General features: G+C 38.0%; 1 protein-coding gene and 1 long non-coding RNA gene across 7 annotated transcripts in view; one reads left to right on the top strand and one right to left on the bottom strand.

Moving 5' to 3' along the window:
- Nucleotides 1-14,217, top strand: part of NTN4 (netrin 4) — a 139,189-nt gene that overhangs the window by 101,936 nt on the left and 23,036 nt on the right. The window lies entirely within an intron of this gene.
- The window catches only part of LOC133247757 (uncharacterized), a 72,723-nt gene that overhangs the window by 56,840 nt on the left and 1,666 nt on the right, over nt 1-14,217 (bottom strand). The window contains exon 2 of one of the 3 annotated variants that reach the window (XR_009736483.1): nt 11,032-11,081. The exons of the other annotated variants lie outside the window; for them this stretch is intronic. This is a non-coding gene — a long non-coding RNA (uncharacterized LOC133247757). The remainder of the gene's footprint in view (nt 1-11,031; nt 11,082-14,217) is intronic. 3 annotated transcript variants of the gene reach the window in all.

The raw sequence follows: 14,217 nt of genomic DNA, 5'->3' as shown, positions 1-14,217 counted from the left end.
GTTGTGATCTCTCCATTTTCGTTTCTAATTTTGTTGATTTGATTTTTCTCCCTTTGTTTCTTGATGAGTCTGGCTAATGGTTTGTCAATTTTATTTATCCTTTCAAAGAACCAGCTTTTGGTTTTGTTGATTTTTGCTATGGTCTCTTTTGTTTCTTTTGCATTTATTTCTGCTCTAATTTTTAAGATTTCTTTCCTTCTACTAACCCTGGGGTTCTTCATTTCTTCCTTTTCTAGTTGCTTTAGGTGTAGAGTTAGGTTATTTATTTGACTTTTTTCTTGTTTCTTGAGGTGTGCCTGTATTGCTATGAACTTTCCCCTTAGGACTGCTTTTACCGTGTCCCACAGGTTTTGGGCTGTTGTGTTTTCATTTTCATTCGTTTCTATGCAAATTTTGATTTCTTTTTTGATTTCTTCTGTGATTTGTTGGTTATTCAGCAGCGTGTTGTTCAGCCTCCATATGTTGGAATTTTTAATAGTTTTTCTCCTGTAATTGAGATCTAATCTTACTGCATTGTGGTCAGAAAAAATGCTTGGAATGATTTCTATTTTTTTGAATTTACCAAGGCTAGCTTTATGGCCCAGGATGTGATCTATCCTGGAGAAGGTTCCATGTGCGCTTGAGAAAAAGGTGAAATTCATTGTTTTGGGATGAAATGACCTATAGATATCAATTAGGTCTAACTGGTCTATTGTATCGTTTAAAGTTTGTGTTTCCTTGTTAATTTTCTGTTTAGTTGATCTATCCATAGGTGTAAGTGGGGTATTAAAGTCTCCCACTATTATTGTGTTATTGTTAATTTCTCCTTTCATACTTGTTAGCATTTGTCTTACGTACTGTGGTGCTCCCGTGTTGGGTGCATATATGTTTATAATTGTTATATCTTCTTCTTGGATTGATCCTTTGATCATTATGTAGTGACCTTCTTTGTCTCTTTTCACCGCCTTTGTTTTAAAGTCTATTTTATCTGATATGAGTATTGCTACTCCTGCTTTCTTTTGGTCCCTATTTGCATGGAAAATCTTTTTCCAGCCCTTCACTTTCAGTCTGTATGTGTCCCCTGTTTTGAGGTGGGTCTCTTGTAGACAACATATGTAGGGGTCTTGTTTTTGTATCCATTCAGCCAGTCTTTGTCTTTTGGTTGGGGCATTCAACCCATTCACATTTAAGGTAATTACTGATAAGTATGTTCCCGTTGCCATTTACTTTATTGTTTTGGGTTCGAGTTTATACACCGTTTTTGTGTTTCCTGTCTAGAGAATATCCTTTAGTATTTGTTGGAGAGCTGGTTTGGTGGTGCAGAATTCTCTCAGCTTTTGCTTGTCTGAAAAGCTTTTGATTTCTCCTTCATACTTGAATGAGATCCTTGCTGGGTACAATAATCTGGGCTGTAGGTTATTTTCTTTCATCATTTTAAGTATGTCTTGCCATTCCCTCCTGGCTTGAAGAGTTTCTATTGAAAGATCAGCTGTTATCCTTATGGGGATTCCCTTGTGTGTTATTTGTTGTTTTTCCCTTGCTGCTTTTAATATTTGTTCTTTGTGTTTGATCTTTGTTAATTTGATTAATATGTGTCTTGGGGTGTTTCTCCTTGGGTTTATCCTGTTTGGGACTCTCTGGGTTTCTTGGACTTGGGTGATTATTTCCTTCCCCATTTTAGGGAAGTTTTCCACTATTATCTCCTCAAGTATTTTCTCATGGTCTTTCTTTTTGTCTTCTTCTTCTGGAACCCCTATGATTCGAATGTTGTAGCGTTTAATATTGTCCTGGAGGTCTCTGAGATTGTCCTCATTTCTTTTAATTCGTTTTTCTTTTATCCTCTCTGATTCATTTATTTCTACCATTCTATCTTCTAATTCACTAATCCTGTCTTCTGCCTCTGTTATTCTACTATTTGTTGCCTCTAGAGTGTTTTTAATTTCACTTATTGCATTATTCATTATATATTGACTCTTTTTTATTTCTTCTAGGTCCTTGTTAAACCTTTCTTGCATCTTCTCAATCCTTGTCTCCAGGCTATTTATCTGTGATTCCATTTTAGTTTCAAGATTTTGGATCAATTTCACTATCATTATTCGGAATTCTTTATCAGGTAGATTCCCTATCTCTTCCTCTTTTGTTTGGTTTGGTGGGCATTTATCCTGTTCCTTTATCTGCTGAGTATTCCTCTGTCTCTTCATCTTGTTTAAATTGCTGAGTTTGGGGTGTCCTTTCTGTATTCTGGCAGTTTGTGGAGTTCTCTTTATTGTGGCGTTTCCTCACTGTGTGTGGGTTTGTACAGGTGGCTTGTCAAGGTTTCCTCGTTAGGGAAGCTTGTGTCGGTGTTCTGGTGGGTGGAGCTGTATTTCTTCTCTCTGGAGTGCAATGAAATGTCCAGTAATGAGTTATGAGATGTCTATAGTTTTGGGGTGACTTTGGGCAGCCTGTATCTTGAAGCTCAGGACTGTGTTCCTTTGTTGCTGGAGAATTTGCTTGGTATGTCTTGCCCTGGAACTTATTGGCCCTTGTGTGGTGCTTGGTTTCAGTGTCGGTATGGAGGCATTTGATGAGCTCCTGTCAATGAATGTTCCTTGGAGTCAGGAGTTCCCTGGAGTCAGGGTTTGGACTTAAGTCTCCTGCTTCCGATTATCGGTCTTATTTTTACAGTAGTTTCAAAACTTCTCCTTCTATACAGCACCATTGATAAAACATCTACATTAAAAATGATAAGTTTCTCTACAGTGAGGGTCACTCAGAGAGGTTCACAGGGTTACATGGAGAAGAGAAGAGGGAGGAGGGAGTTAGAGGTGACCCAAATGAGATGAGGTGAATCAATAGTGGAGAGAGTGGGCTAGCCAGTAGTCACTTCCTTATGTGCACTCCACAACTGGACCACTCAGAGATGTTCACGGGGTTATACAGAGAAGAGAAGAAGGAGGAAGGTAACAGAGGTGGCCAGAAGGATAAAAGGGGGAATGAAAAGGAGGGAGACAGATCCAGCCAGTAATCAGTTCCCTAAGTGTTCTCCACCGTCTGGAACACACAGAAATTCACAGAGTTGGGTAGAGTAGAGAGGGGTTAGGGAGGAGACACAGGCGACCTGGTGGAGAAAAAGGAGGGTCCAAAGGGAGAGAGAGCAGTCAAGCCAGTAATCTCACTCCCTAGTGAAAAATGGGTCCTGAAGATTGGGTCCTTAAAGGTACAAAATTGGTAACAAATACATAAAAGCAAAAATTAAAAATCTAGAGTAGAGTTTGGAATTTCAAAAATACGATGTTAAAGAAAAGAAGAAGGAAAAGAAAGAGAGAAAGAACGAACAAACAAAAACAAACAAGGTCGCGAAAATTATAAAGAAAGTACAGGTACAAAATTGATAACTAATACCAGAAAGCGAAAATTAAAAATCTAGAGTAGAGTTTGGAATTTCAAAAATACGATGTTAAAGAAAAGAAGAAGGAAAAGACAGAGAGAAAGAACGAACAAACAAAAACAAACAAGGTCGCGAAAATTATAAAGAAAGTACAGGTACAAAATTGATAACTAATACCAGAGAGCGAAAATTAAAAATCTAGAGTAGAGTTTGGAATTTCAAAAATACGATGTTAAAGAAAAGAAGAAGGAAAAGAAAGAGAGAAAAAATGAACAAACAAAAACAAACAAGGTCGCGAAAATTATAAAGAAAGTACAGGTACAAAATTGATAACTAATACCAGAAAGCAAAAATTAAAAATCTAGAGTAGAGCTTGGAATTTCAAAAATACAATGTTAAAAAAAAAAAAAAAAAGAAGAAGAAGAAAAATAAAGAGAGAAAACAAACAAACAAATACGAACAATGTCACAAAAATTATAAAGAAAATACAGGTACAAAATTGATATCAAATACCAAAAAGCATAAATTGAAAATCTAGAGTAAAGTTTGGAATTTCAGATATACAATGTTATATAAAAGAAGAAGAGAAGGAAACAGAGAAGAAGAAGAAAAAAAAAAAATCACAGAAATTATATAAAAAAAAACTATAGGTACAAAATTGATAACATATACCAAAAAGCGAAAATTAAAAATCTAGAGTAGAGTTTGGAATTTCAAAAATACAATGTTAAAGAAAAGAAGAAAAAAACAAAAACCAACAACAACAACAAAAAACAACAAGGTCAAAAAATTATAGAATATATATATATGAAGTTTGCTGAAGAAGAAAAAAATAGGGTCTTTTTTTTTTTTTTTTGCAGAGTAATAGGTTATAAAAGTGAAAATTAAAGGAACAATAGGGGACTTAAAAATTTTTTTTTTAATTAAAAAAAAAAAGAAAGAATGATCGTAAAAATAATAAAAATATATCTAGGACTTTTTTGTTTCTTTTTTTGTGGGTGTTGTGGGTTCAGTTCATTTTTGGCTAGTTCCTTGGTCAGATTTATATTTCTCAAGATCTATAGGCCCCTTCCTATGTAGTCCGTAGTAACCACAGGGTTTTGATCTATTGCCTGTAGCTTCCAAGGCGTTTCCCTCTGTTATATCTTCTTCTGTTTGCTAGTCTCTTCAGTATCTGGTTTCCGCCCTGACTCAAAGGGCACGGTGGAGGACACTTTTTTTTTTTTTTTTAGGCTTACTTGTTCAGTCGCGCTGTGGGGAGGGAGGGAGGGAGGGTGCAAACAAATAACACTGGCGTGGGCTCGCAGTGCCTCAGCCACCCTGGGTCTGCCCCCGCTCACGGCGCGTGTAGCCTCCCTGTCCACACTGCTCGGACTCTAGGTTGTTCCGCCGGGAACAATCCGAGGCTGGCCCTGGGCTGCATGCACCTCCCAGGTCCAAGCCGCTCAGGTTCAGGCACTCGGGTAGTCCTCAGAGGCGCAGACTCAGTTGGGCCTGCGTTTTGTACTCTTCCCAGGTCCGAGCGCCAATTTGCTCTTCCCAGGCGAGCGCCAATGCTGCGACTTATCGCCTCCCCGCCACTCGGTTATCTGGATGTAAAACCGGCGCACCTTCTCAGGCAGATGTTGACCGTCCAGACCCCCAAGAAGTTTTAGTTAGCAAAGAAGCCTGCTTACAATTTTATAGATAATGTCTCTCTGGGGCTGCGATTGCCCCCTTCCGGCTCTGGCTGCCTGTCACCGGAGGGGAAGATCTGCAGCCGGCTATCTCTGTTCAGTCCTTTGTTCCGTGCGCGGGCCTGGCGGTCTTAGGTTAGGGCTGGCTTTTCACGTGGTAGGTATCCCACAGTCTGGTTTGCTAGCCCAAATTATTTCGCTCAGATAGCGCTCAGGGTATTCAGGCCAGATTCTTACTCTCAGCGATGCAGCCCACGCCGCGCCTCCCTGCCCAGCCCCGATTCGCTAATGGCGGATGCAGGCGTCTGCGCTGCTTCTCTGCTGGGGGAGTTACCGTAGGGCTCGCAATCTGCGAGTTTTAAATTGTTTATCTATTTTTTCTCCCTGTTATGTTGCCCTCTGTGCTTCCAAAGCTCGGCACAGATTCGGCAGTGAGAAGGTTTCCTGATGTTTGGAAACTTCTCTCTTTTTAAGATTCCCTTCCCGGGACGGAACTCCGTCCCTCCCTCTTTTGTCTCTTTTTTTTTGTTTTTAATATTTTTTCCTACCTCCTTTCGAAGAGTTGGGTTGCTTTTCTGGGTGCCTGATGTCCTCTGCCGGCATTCAGAAGTTGTTTTGTGGAATTTACTCGACGTTTAAATGCTCTTTTGATGAATTTGTGGGGGAGAAAGTGTTCTCCCCGTCCTACTCCTCCGCCATCTTGGCTCCTCCCCCCCAAGGAGCAAGTGTCTTTTAATTTCCTGGCTACAGTCACCATCTGTAGTGATTTTGGAGCCCAAGAAAATAAAGTCTGTCACTGTTTTCATTGTTTCCTCATCTATTTGCTGTGAAATGATGGGACCAGATGCCATTATCTTAGTTTTTTGAGTGTTGAGTTTTAAGCCAGCTTTTTCACTCTCCTCTTTCACCTTCATCACGAGGCTCTTTAGTTCTTCGCTTTCTGTCATAAGGGTGGTTTCATCTACATATCTAAGGTTATTGATATTTCTCCTGGCAATCTTGAGTCCAGCTTGTGCTTCATCCAGTCCAGCATTTTGCATGATGTACTCTGCATATAAGTTAAATAAACAGGGTGACAATATACAGCCTTTATGTACTCCTTTCCCGATTTGAAACCAGTCTGTTGTTCCATGTCCAGTTCTAACTTTTGCTTTTGGAACCAGTCCGTTGTTCTCTAAAATGTCTCTAGGACAATTCACTGAATAAATAAATAATATGCTATTTTGCATTTGATGAGAAGAAGCATTAAATAATCAAACAAACAATGATAAAATATTTAAACTCTCAGAAAACCTAGACAAAATTAGACAGGCTATAAAGAAGAGAGCTAGCATTTGTTGAGTGGCTACTATAGGTCAGACACTGTGCTGGGCAGTTTACATAAGTTTTCCCATTTAGCAGTTTTTATGAGTTGGGTGGTATCTATTGTATTTCATAAATGAGGATATCAAGGCTTAAATTGACTATATAATTTGTCCAAGTTCACACAACTGATCAGCACAGAGATTTGAACTCAGGTTTATCTGTTCCCAAAGACTTTGATCCAAAGACCTGTTAAGATCCAAAGAATTTGATTCCACACCACATTGTGACCTAGTTGATGAAAACAAAAGGAGTAAACAAAGGCAGATAGAATCAGAAATTATATATGTATACTTATATTCTTGGGCCTTAAGAACTGCATTTATCTTAAACTTAGTATAACAAAGGTGAAGGTAAATGGAGAGAGCTTCGAATAGACCAACAAAAGAATCAGGAAAAGAGATACTAATAAATAAACATGGAAGAGAATAAATATTCTCAGATCAATGAGGAAACTGCTCAGGGAGAATACAACTTTTTACATATACTTGAAAGGTATAAGGGTACATAAGTGCAAGTTGCTCAGTTGTGTCCGGACTCTTTGCAACCCCATGGCTATATAGTCCATGGAATTCTCCAGGCCAGAATACTAGAGTGGGTAGCCTTTCCCTTCTCCAGGGGATCTTCCAAGCCCAGGGATCAAACCCAGGTCTCCCACATTACAGGTGGACTCTTTACCAGCTTACAAATGGAGTGGCAAAAAAAGAACTGAATTTCCTAGAACAAAGAGTCATAATTAGATATAATTGGTTTGAAAGTGAGGAAAGGAATTTCAGATTGATTAATGTGAAAAAAATATTTTGCTGCCAGTGAGAGGATTTATGGGTGGGGAATGTCTCCCACAGAGTTAGAATAAAGAACTTTTTTTTACAAATAATAAATAATATTATTTGACCGAGTAGCTCATTAAATGTAGGAAGCAGTCTTGCACTAATGCAGGGAACAGCCTTGCTCTAGGAAGATTCAGAATATTCTCTTCTATTTGGCCATTTCCATTTTTTATGAATTTGTTCTGCTTGTTCTGTTTCTAGTATCTTAGTGTTACTAAAAACCTGTAAAAGAAATAGTATGAGCCTTTTAGGAAGTTCTTGAAAACATAAAATAATTTCCTGGTTGTTGCTCAATAGAGATTGAGTAAGTCCTAAAAATGGATCAGTGATGGTCCTAGGTTTTGGGGAATACAGAGATGAAAAGACAAGGCCTCTACCTTCTAGGCCTTCACAATATCCTATAGAGATGGCAGTGAGGTGAAAAATCATGATGAAATTACACTGGAGGCCAGAAGACCATCAATCATTAGGAAACATTTATTAACTGACTGTAATTAACCCAGTTTTAAAAAACTCAACACAGATTTACCCAGTGCCTATCATGTGACTGGTCTATCCTATTCATGGTACAAACAGCAAGAGTCCCTAACTCCATGTGAACAAGCTATAAATAAATTTACCCAAGTAAATGTGTAAATTAAAAACGGCATTAAGGAAAAAAAAAAACTACATTAAGTATTAAGAAGGAAGGGGTACCATGACAGTCTAGCAGGGGCTATAAATGGAGTCCATAGGGGTTCTTTCTTCAAAGGAAAAAGGAGTTAGAGATGACTAAGTGGATGGTACCTGAGTGGACTGGGAATACAGAAGGCTGGCTTTAACAAAAAGACAATGGTGTATAATCTAACCAAATTCTCCAAATACAGTGTCCAAAACTGTACCAAAAAGTTTTGCCGTAGTAAAATTTGTCTATACACCCAAAAGTACTTCCTTCAATTTTAACTAAAGTAGCAACCCAGGAATATAAAAATCAGCTATTTAGTTCTCTAAGATCTCTTACATATACCCAGAAATAAATAGGAACTGGCTCAGTTACAACTAGTAAACAGGAAAGGAATGATATAGAGATCAAGCTGAGGGTCTGAGCAGTGGTCATATAGTAAAGCATTAAAAATAAACAGCCTGGGGACTTCTCTGGCAATCCAGTGGTTAAGATTCTGCAGGGGACATTACAAGGGGTATGGACTGTCCCTTGGTGGGGGAACTAAGATCCTGAATACTGCACAGCATGGCCAAAAATAAATACATAAATAAATAAATAAATAAAATAAGAATTCAGTGGGATTATATCCAAACAATTCAATTCCAAAAATAAATAAATAAAGGGCATGACTTTTGTATTTATTTGCATTACTCATTTAAAAGCTTATAGAAGACAGATAGGAAATATACTTAAATACCTTCCATTTATTTTTAAAAACTATTCAATAGAGGCAAGAATGGATAGATATCAGGCATAAATGAATCTCTATCTTTGTGTGGGATGTACAATTCAGGAGACATTGCATTTTAGTAACTTATAGGCAATCTTAATTTAGATTATTTTCTTATTAAGTTTATTCTAGTGTAGTTTTTTTAAAGGAATATATACCTTGAATATTGTGGAACTAGCTATCTTTGAATACAATGTGTATAACACTTAAAAAGTGAATAGAAACATGCTCCTTAGGAGAATAAAGGGGTAAAACATATTTTATTTGAGTAGAATTCATGTACAAATTTTTTGTTTATTTTTTATAGCTATCCATCCACTAGCAAAAAAAATAGTTGATAGTAGAAGGAAAGGAGAAAATAATGTCAAAAAAATAGACAACTTCATTTTATCTAACGCTTAACTTCACACTTAATATAGTAATGACAGTTCATACTGTCTCCTGTTTGGAGCTGCATCTGAAAGTCATTTCCTGTTCCTTCTAAGAACCTTGGCAGGAAGCTGGGCAACTTTTGAAATGGCTTTGGTATTAGAAATTCCCCATCAGAAATTTTGTAGGGCCTTGGCCTTTTCAGGAGAAAACAATGTTGGGAGGCTGGAAGGTGCTGCTGAAGGCATGGTTGCTGAGCAGTGGTGAAAAAGCTTCACGAGCAGCTTCTTTCCCATCTGAGAGCCGTGACCTTGGAGTTCTGTTTTTAGAAAAGCTAAATCAGAAGCAAATACTTCCAGGGTATTTTGCTCCCAGTATAGCTTTTACTAACAAAGTGGCAAAAGCTAGAGCCATCAGGTAATACTAAGAAGTCCTGACAATTTAAAAAATAGTGAGATGCTAAACTCAGCAGGTGGTTTCTGTGGTTCCCAAGGTGGTTCCCACACTTGGCATCCTGGATCACTCTTTGAGTGAATGATACTCAGACTCATTGAGCTGCAGTGAAGGTGGGAATAAAGGTGAAAAGGCAGCAATGGTCTCTACCACCAAAGGCTTTAGCAATCCCATCAGAATAAAGGAAGCCATAGCTCTTCCATTATATTCCTGGCCATTCTGTATCCATGTTGACATGCTTATTATGTTCATGCAGATTGACAGCTGTGACTCTTGTCCTACATTCCATTGCAGGGTATCTCCCTATAAGCAGCAGGACCATGGATAATACCCTACTTTTTCTCAACATACTTTGACCCACAAAATAAGAGTGATAGCTGATTAATTTTCTTTTAAGCAGAGAAGGGAACATGTAACAGGGCGAGTAACCTAGAGGACTTAGATTAGTCAAGAAAGCTGTTTGCCACCGGTTCCTTCCAGGTACAAAGCAAGGAATTTCAGCCTGTTTTGAAAGCTAGTTAGATAATTAATTTCCTTAAAAAAACTCATATCTTTAATGAGGCAGTTTTTATTCTTTCCTCTGTGCTTCCATGCACCCTGGTCTACCTCTGTTCTAACACTTACTGCCCTGGTGGCTCAGTGGTAAAGAAGCCACCTGTAGTGCAGGAGACATGGGAAGATCCCTGGAGAAGGAATTGGCAACCCACTCCAGTATTCTTGTTCTGGAAATCCCACGGACAGAGGAGCCTGGAGGGCTACAGCCCATGGGGTCTCAAAGTCGGACACGACTTAGCGACTTAGCAACAACAATTTATTTACATATCTCTCGAAGAGATATGACTCTCTATTTGTCTTTGTATCTTCATCTCCTAGCATAGTTCATGTTAACACCAAAGCTCAATAACTCTTTGGTAAAGGTTTGATGAATAAATGAATAAATGGTGGACATTTAAAGCTGGTATGTTTCATGCAGATAACAATAACAGTGATTATCTAAGCATAGTTCAGTTCAGTTCAGTGGCTCAGTCGTGTCCGACTCTTTGCGACCCCATGAATCGCAGCACTGCCAGGCCTCCCTGTCCATCACCAACTCCCGGAGTTCACTCAGACTCAAATCCATCGAGTCAGTGATGCCATCCAGCCATCTCATCCTCTGGCGTCCCCTTACATAAGGTGCCACTAATGTCTGAAACATTGCTACATATATACATTATCTCATTTAGTCCTCAAAGAAACAATTCTGTAGCATAGGTATTATTACTCTTCTTTCATGAGTGAGAAAATTGAGACTTGAGGGGGTTAATTTCACAGTTATATAAGGAGTAAGCCACATAACCAGAATTTGAACTCTTAGTCTGACTCTTTAAGTTTTTGCCATTACCAACTCTATTAGATTGTCTTTGTATTGTAGGTTATGTCTTCCTGAGACATTACAGGTACTTTCCAAACAGTTGTATTTATCGTCAGCCTTTGTGATTGAAACAGATATTAGTTTCAGAGCCTTATATATACACAAGGTTATTTTAAAAGTCTTCATCTATTGTTCTATTTGTAGTTACCTTTTCTAAGGAAAAAACCGCCTTTGTCCTCACTCTTGTCTGTACATGCTCTGTGGAGGGACAATACATCACAAAATAGATGTGGTGCTACTAATACGTATCTGTAAATAAGATCTGTACAACATTTAGCAATTATTTAAATTCATTATTTGAAGGAAAATTGTTGTGAAATCTTTTGTGACGTACTCGTTTCCTCTATCTCATCTGTTCTGGAAGTTTTGTGTTACTGTGTCATGTTTTCTTATAACAGGACATACCAGACAGAACATACTGTTTAAAATAAGTTGTTTCATTATTAATGAAATCTTGTGACAATAATGAGGAATTAAAATGACATTTAAAAAATAATTTTGCTTTGTCAGTATGGTTGTATGAGAGCAGCCTAGGGTGAGCTTTCTTTTGGGAGGTAGTGGTATTAATAATTACTCCAGTAATAATTTGCTTCCTAGATAGACCACATAGCCTCTAAATATTGGGTTGGCCAAAAAGTTCATTCAGGGTTTTGTATAAGATGTTACAGAAAAACCTGAACGAACTTTTTGGCCAACCCAGTATATCTGGTTACTACTCAAAGCACTGTCGGGAACAATTTACCAACAATTTGGCTGTCGGGAACAATTTACCACAGCTGAATACCCCCCCCAAATGATAATGAAACTAATAATTAAGTTTAGAATAATAGTATATGGTGTCAGTTCAATCTCTACTATTGGGTTTTGTGTCTAACAAGGAGAAGACAAAACTGAAGTCAAGGGTTTATGTCACTCTGGGTTCTAATTTTTTTTTAAATGTATTTATTTGGCTGCTCCAGGTCTTAGCTGCGGCATTACGGGGTCTTTAGTTGTGGCATGTGAACTCCTAGTTGCAGCACGTGGGGTCTTCCCAGACCAGTGATCAAACACATGTCTTCAGCATTGGCAGGTGGATTCTTTACCACCGAACCACCAGGAAAGCCCCCTTGGTTTTAATTTGATATTCACCATAATGAATGTATAAAATGTAAGTGTTTGGGTTGAATTTTAGAGTCAACAATTAGTAAGTTATTGATTTACACAATTAGTAAATTATTGATTCTAAAATTCAACCCAAGCACTTACTATTTATGTTGGAAGATCATAACCTGAACTGGAATCTAAGAAGAACCTGCCCTCCTCCTCCCAAACAAGGAGAAAATATACTTCCATTTTGGAAGAAAATAAGAAATGTAGATTATGTATGTAATAGATATTGCTTGCCATGGAAACTTCAGGAGATAGGTATGCAAGGCGAGCCTCAGTGTGCATTCTGAAAAAGTATGCCATGAAAGGTGTCAGGAGCTTTTGCCTGGAGCTAATTCTGCATAGTTTCCTAATGGTATTTTTATCTTTTAATTATGTGAAAAGTCACATTGACAGAAATCCACTAGCACATGTAATAGAATCACATTCTTCTCTGGCCATTCCTGAAATGTGTGTAGGTTTTAAAATATATGGCAGTACAGAGAGGTCAAATCGTAGAAAGGACTGGATTTTTCCATAAGAGTAAAAGATAGCAGTGGTAGTGGTGGAATACCATATAATACAATAGATGAGTCCTACCTTGTCTTTCTTCTGGTCCCCTGTCTGCTGTCAAGAACTAAGTTGACTTAACTGAGTGATACGGTAACTATTGGTTTAGTTACCTCAAAATGATGAAAAGTTTCTATTGGATTATGGGACTTAATTTAATTAAAACATCTTCACATAGCATTTTGATACATTCATGTTACATACTGTATAATCTCTCCAAATTATTTAATTAAAAACAAATGAAAAATCAAAAATACTTTGCTATCAAGAAGAAATGCTGAATGTTTTCATAACAAAACCCAACCAAAAGAAAAAAAAATCAGGGGATTTAATGTCAGCAATCACCATAACTGTATGAACCGAAATAAAGTTGGTCTCCTGAAAAACTCAGTGTTTTAGAGGCAGAATGTTTACTTTTCTCCTTGCATTAAATAAGTTTTTTTAATCTTCTAATAATTATTCTTCTAAATTCTGGATATCTTTAAGAGCCAAAAATATCAAATCGGTGCCTGGAAGTCTGTTCAGTATTTAACACACAGTAAGTGCTCATTAAATGTCTATTGAATAAGTGAACAGATAAATAAATGCTGCCTTAAACAAACACACACATTTATCTTTTCAAGCAATGTCAATTATGGTATTTTCCTCTGCTGCCCTTTGTAAATAGCTTTTTCATCACTGCCTTTTAATTCAAATAAACCATCTTTTATTGAGTAGCCAGAATCTGCTATTTGCTAGCTGCCTGTTAAGTCCTAGGGACATACACTGCTGCTGCTGCTGCTACTAAGTCGCTTCAGTCGTGTCTGACTCTGTGCGACTCCATAGACGGCAGCCTACCAGGCTCCCCCATCCCTGGGATTCTCCAGGCAAGAACACTGGAGTGGGTTGCCATTTCCTTCTCCAAGGGACATACACTATGACTCATTTAATTCTTAATACAACCTGGTAAAATAGAAACGTGAGGCTCATAAAGATAAAAACATTTAGCTTGGAGTTGAACCCAAGTCTCTCCACTGAAGACTTCCGGAGGTAGGTGAGTGAAACCCATGCTCACCTTCAAGGAATTTACATACTGGTTGGTCAGAGAAAAGTAGACGCCTGACTGTCTGAAATGCAAAGTAGAAGTGAGCAGAGCTATAACAAGAAATGCTATTTTTAAAGCACCAAGAAGTTTCAAATAAAGGATGAAATCATATTCAACTATGTTGAAATAGGGAATGATTTCTAAGGTAAACTTGCCCATTAGATGGATAAATGGAATGGCTGCTTTGCGCTTCATACTTGGTGGGGTGGGAGGGGGTTGCAGTGGGAAGGGTGCTGCATCTTTTCTGAATATCACTGAATTTCAACTGTGAGGTTCTGTCTTATAAGAAAGATGCAAACAAGGCTTCTACCATGAGCACTTCCACTATTCCAAATCGTTGAATCATTTTGACCATGGCCTTCCAGAGACAACCTTTAGGGTTGACACTTGAATAGATCTTAAAGGATGTGTAGAATTTTGAAAGATAGATGTAGGAGAAAAGATTTCCCTATTGGGATTCATAAAGAGCAGGAAAGATTGGGGTTCCACTTAATTAGAATAAAGGCTAACTGCAAGAATTCATCTCATTCAATTAGAATAAGGGCTGTACGCAAG

Source organism: Bos javanicus, chromosome 5 (genome assembly GCF_032452875.1).
Source record: "Bos javanicus breed banteng chromosome 5, ARS-OSU_banteng_1.0, whole genome shotgun sequence".
Lineage (NCBI taxonomy): Eukaryota > Metazoa > Chordata > Mammalia > Artiodactyla > Bovidae > Bos > Bos javanicus.
Note: the sequence above shows the minus strand (reverse complement) of the source record. Positions and strands in the feature narration are given on the sequence as shown.